Here is a 6,284-nt window from a genome sequence, read left to right as displayed (position 1 = left end):
CTAGGTTCAGACAACCCACGAGTACAGAGAAGTCTGGGCTTGAGATGGAACTTGCTAAAGGACTCCTTCAGTTTTCAGGTTAGTGGCACAGAAAAAACATTTATTAAGCGTGGAGTTCTGTCAGTGGTGAACAGTCTATACGATCCACTCGGGTTTGTTGCACCCCTGACTATACAAGGCAAGCTTCTGTTAAAGCAACTTTCAGAGTCTATTAAGGACTGGGACGCACCACTCCCTGCTGACAAACAACTAAAGTGGAAGTGATGGAGGGAATCTCTTTGCGCCTTGGATAAAATCCACATACCACGTTGTTACACTCCAGCATCTCTTGCTACGAGTCAAAGGAAAGAGATCCATATATTCTCTGATGCCTCTACTGAAGCTATTGCAGCTGTTGCCTATTTGAAGGTTCTAGACTCTAACAATGAAGCCCATGTTGGATTTCTATTTGGAAAGGCTAAATTGGCTCCTAAACCCGAGCACACCATACCCAGACTTGAACTCTGTGGGGCTGTACTAGCCATCGAGATTGCAGACTTCATACAGAGTGAACTAGCTTTTCACGTGGATGACATAACATTCTACACAGACAGCAAGGTTGTTCTGGGCTACATTTACAACCAGACAAAATGCTTCTATGTCTATGTCAGTAACCGCGTTGAAAGGATCAGGAAATCCCCTAAACCTGAGCAATGGCAGTATGTTCCAACCCATCTTAACCCTGCTGACCTTGCTACTAGGCCATTGTCAGTTGGTGCCTTCGCAAACTCTTCTTGGTTAACAGGACTGGAGTTCCTTTGCGACCAGTGTGAAGAGACTGCCGTTGAAGACAGCTTCAGTCTTCAGGATCCAGACGTTGACCCAAAGATCCATCCTGAGGACAGCACCCTCATCACCAATTCCAAGGAAAAGGATGGCTTGGACTGTCGGCGATTTGATCGCTTCTCCAGATGGACAAGGCTTGTTCATGCTATTGCAAGGTTAGTCCACATCGCACAATGCTACTGCAATAAGGTCAGTAACGCTGAGTGTCGCGGTTGGCACATCTGTCATAAGCCTCTCTCTGCAGAAGACATTATTCTGAGTGAACTGTTTGTGATACATAATGTGCAGCAGAATGTTTTTCACAAGGAAATGGAATGCATACTTAAAAAGCAAGATGTCCCTAAAAACAGCCCTATTGTCGACTTAAATCCCATAATTGACAAGAAGGGTTTACTGAGAGTCGGTGGTCATTTAAACAAAGCCAAGTTGGAGGAGGCAGAAAAGAATCCTCTAATCATTCCTGGCCATCACCACATCACCACTCTGCTAATACGACATTACCATGAAAAGGTCAAACATCAAGGCAGACACTTCACTGAAGGTGCCTTAAGAGTTGCAGGCCTCTGGATTGTGGGAGCAAAGAGACAAGTTTCCCATTTAATTCATCTTTGTGTTCAGTGTCGCAAGGCAAGAGGAAATCTGCAACAACAACAGATGTCTGATTTGCCTGCTGATAGCACAAGCACAGAGCCACCGTTTACCTATATTGGTTTGGACGTTTTTGGCCAGTGGGAAGTCACTGCACGTAGGACTAGAGGCGGACATGCACAAAGTAAATGTTGGGCAGTATTGTTGACATGCATGAGTGTACGAGCAATACACATAGAAGTAATAGAATCAATGGATTCCTCCGAGTTTTATCAATGCCTTAAGACGATTCCTCGCCATACGAGGACCAGTCAAGCAAATAAGGTCTGATTGTGGAACAAGCTTTGTAGGTGCCTGTCGAGAACTACAATTAGATTCAACAGCAGTCCAGGATTTCTTGACAAACAATGGCTGTTCGTGGGTCTTGAACCCTCCTCACACTTCCCATATGGGGGGATCATGGGAAAGAATGATAGGCATCAGTCGTCGGATACTGGAGCCTATGTTGATGGACTCAAACCTCTCGAGACTCATTCATGAGACCTTAACCACTTTCTTAGCAGAAGTATCTGCTATTGTAAACTAAAGACCACTTGTTCCCATATCTACGGATTCGGAATCTCCTGCTATTCTTACACCAGCAACTCTCCTCACTCAGAAACTTGGAACCGTTCCTAACCCACCTGAAGACTCTGTGTCCGGTAACAAATATCATAGACGTTGGAAACACGTGCAACATCTGGCTAACTGTTTCTTGAGTAGATGGAAGAGGGAGTACCTTAATCTTCAAGGATGGAGAAAATGGCAACAAGTTAAACCTAGCTTACAAGTAGGAGATTTTGTTCTCATGAGACCAGAAAGCGGAAAGAAACGCATGGCCTATGGGACTTATATCGAAAACCTTTCCAAGTGAAGATGGCAAGGTGTGCAAAGTGGAAGTAACAGTCACGAAGCAAGGTGACCCCAAATCTTTCATTAGACCTATATCAGAGGTCATCTTACTTATGTCCGTTGAGAATTAAGGACTATCCATTCAACCATAAGGAACTTTCCAAGAACTGTAACCACTGGATTACAATTGGGTTGGAGACAGTTTGGCCTAGTGCGGCTTGTCCAATCCGAAGATGGGCATCCTTTGGATTGCTTAAGTAACTGTTATAGACATTCGTTTACCTCGTTTGTTATTTGTTATTGTTGCTTTGCATGCATTGTTTGTCTTTCAGGTTGAGGTATCCCTCAGTACTTGAGGAAAACACCTCCACCTCAAGACATTTAATATAGTGAAATCCAGGGATTTCAGATAGGGAGTGTGCTGTCCAGCTCTTTGTTTGAAAAGACTTTCAGCCATTTTGAGCATTACCTAATGTTACATGATTATTGTATTGTTGTGCTTTGCTGCCATTTACTGGCCATTGTTATAACATGTATTATTCCTGTGTTTTACCCACAACACCTTTCGGTCTGTAACTCCTCCTATCTCCTGCTCAGCACTTCCTTCTTCTTCACATCCATCTTGACTACACATGCTGCAGGACTGGAGAAAGGATTCTCTTGTTACCACTTTACCTAGCAACTCTAATACCTACAATTCCTACCCTTTCCTCATCCTTCACTTTCCCTCATCTCACTTCATCAAGAACTGTAAATAAATCTGTTGAATTCATCACTGCATCATCATTCCGGATTACCACGTGCAGGTCATGAGGAACAGAATCGCAGGTCAGTGAGTTGACGCTATATGCCATTGCTTATACAGAGATCCGTGTCACATCCTTGAGACACATCTCGCCCCACGTACATCGGTGGCAGAATAGTGAGTATCATTAATAGTTTAGTTTCTGCATGTATTTTGTCAATCCAAGGTTGAGATGTGAGTGTCCAGAGAGAGAGGTCCTCTTCCAGTTTCATCCACTGCTTATTTTACATAAACCTAAATCAGTCCACTGTTCTCATAAGAATCGAAGATTGATGGGATTTTTTTTTAGATCTGGCAGATGTACCCCATTTTATTCTTTGGGACGACACAATATTTTAACACGTATCCTAGGCCTCGATGTTCCCCATACAAACTTGCTGTTAGAATTGTTGAGATGGGAGAAAAAGGTCTGAGGAACGCAGACAGGAACGGTCTGGAATATATAAAGAAGATGTGGTAAAATGCCAATTTTGATCACATTAAAACGTCCAAACCAGGACAAGGGATTTAAGTTCTAATTAATTAGATTTTGAATCGTTTGTTCAAGGATGGGGGATATAATTTAAATGATACAGATCATCCAAGTTCACCGGAATTTGTATACCCAGGTACTTTCTAGCATCTTTCTGCCACTTAAAGGGAAAGTTAGAAATAAGTTATTGTGTCGGTTCAGCGTTAAAAGTTATGTTTATGGCTTCTGTTTTAGAGTAGTTGACTTTAAAATTGCTTACATGGCCAAATTCTTTTAAATCCTTTATTATAGAGGGAAATGAGATAAGTGGGTTTGAAACATAGAGCAACAAGTCATCTGCATGTAGAGCTAGTTTATAGATATGTGAGCCTATAGTAACTCCACTAGTATCTGGATTTTTACATAACGCTACCGTGAAATGTTCCATCACCAATGTGTATAGGAGAGGTGATAAGGGACACTCTTGCTTTGTCTCATTTTTAATAGAAAATGTGTCAGAATGAAGGCCGTTTACCATATTGCTTTAGGGTCAGCGTATAAGGATCGAATTTTAGACAACAAGAAAGAGCGCAACCCAATTTGTGGTAAGGTGCTCTTCAAGAAAGTCCAATGCACTGTGTCAAATGCTTTTTTAGCGTAGACAGAAACAAGGCACATTGGGAGCCCCTCGGCTTTTGCATGTGAATTTAACAACAATGTTTTATCTACAGTATATTATCACGAGCTTCTCTAACCTTAACAAAACCAACCTGATCGTTGCTAAGAATTGAGGGTAGATAGTGGGAGAGCCATGTTGTAATTATTTTAGAAAATATTTTGACGTCTACATTAATGAATGATATTGGATGAATATTAGGGCAGGTATTTGGTCCTTTTCCAGGCTTTGATAAAACCATTATATAAGCTTCAAGTGATTGGGGGGTAAGGTCTTCTGAGATTTTATTGAACACTTTAGTTAAAAAGGTAATAACAGAGGTGCAAACATCTTATAAAATCTATTACTGAATCCATCTGGCCCAGGGCTCTTCCCGATAGGAGAGGCCATTAAATCATTCCCTATCTGTTGTTCAGTGAAAGCTTTGTCTAGTACCTCCTGCTCAGGGGTCTGTAAGGAAGGAAAGTCAGTGTCCATAATATATTTATCAATTTTTGTTTCAAGAGTATTAGTGGTCTTGTCCATGAATATTATGAAGTGAGCTATAATAGCAATGAAATGCTTCAGCTATGTCAGTGGGGTTATGAATTTATAGCCGCGGTGCTCCTTTTATTTAGGATACGTATGTCCTTTGCATCCGTGGATGTAACTTCCTTGTCAATGAGAGACCACATTTATCTGTGAATTCGTACGAGTACCTTCACATGCGATCTTGATATTTTGTATACGTTTGATCTAGTAAAGACCTTCGCTCCTTTCTTTTTTTCAATCAGATCATTTTTATTTAACAAAAGAAAGAATTACCAACATTTTGTTTTTGTCATATAAACTTTGTGACAAAAAAAAATAAAAAGAAAGAAAAACCAGTAAACAATACAAGAACCGGTTTACAATGATATAAATCCCAATATCGCTCTATAGTACAATGTTTTGGAATAGTAATTTTACATTTGTACATAAATATCTGAATACTTCCTGACGGCTTATTTTATTCCCTATTGGGACATCAAAAGAAAAAGAATATATCTAAGAAGGGGCAATTGTGTGGACTGAGACAATTATTATTTGCTGACACCTTAGGTATCAGGATATAAATTCCTGGTTTACTGCAGGGATATGTACAAATGGTCCAGTATAGTATTTCTGAAGCAATACCTGGGGTAATTAACCATTGCTCCCATATGTGTATAGATTTCTTGAGAGCGTTCCTTTTTATATAATCTTCTCTTTCCAAGCATAGAGTGTTATTTATCCTGGGTTTTAGTTCTGTTATCGTTGGAGGAGAATTGTCTATCCAATGTAGGGCCAACAACTTTCTGGCTTGGAATAATATTATTGAGCGACCTATTGCAATATGGGAGTCTGGATCTACGTCCTCTCCCAGGAGTCCTAGGATACAGATTTTAGGTTCCAACTGAAGTAATATCCCAAATACAGATCGTACAAGAGCCATCACTCCCTTCCAGTAGTCGCCAATATTTACACATTCCCACGTCATATGCATCAGGTGGGCGTCATTTTGAACACATCTAGGACATGTGTCATCCGTTTGTATTTCAATTTTAAATAAAATACTTGGGGATCTATATACCCTATGAATGAGAAGAATTCGGGACAATCTTTGTGACTCTGACAATGAAAGTTTCGGTGTCAAAATCCAGTATTTCCCCCATTGCTCCTCAGATAAGGGACCCACATCCTCCTCCCATTTTGTCTTAACCATCAAAGGATATTTATCCAAATGTAACATAGTATCATAGTGAGATGTAGGTTTCCATGCAAGCAAGTGATGGCTTATTAAGGAAAAGTCTCTACAACTATATGTATTGTGTAAAGGAGAATAATACGTACAATCCTTTAAGTCTGGATGTAGTATCCTCCATACATCGACCAGTTGGAAAGAAAAGAGCACGTTTAGCAAAGCTTTTGATTGTGATTTAGATTGGTGATTCCGGTGCAGGGATGCATCTAAAGAAGGATCCAAGACAAAATTTAAGTCACCTCCAATGATGATAAGGTCCTTAGCAAAAAGTAAGTATTGACGGCCT

This window comes from Phyllobates terribilis, unplaced genomic scaffold (assembly GCF_046119375.1).
Source record: "Phyllobates terribilis strain yellow unplaced genomic scaffold, ASM4611937v1 Scaffold_140__1_contigs__length_4765195, whole genome shotgun sequence".
NCBI lineage: Eukaryota > Metazoa > Chordata > Amphibia > Anura > Dendrobatidae > Phyllobates > Phyllobates terribilis.
Note: the sequence above shows the minus strand (reverse complement) of the source record.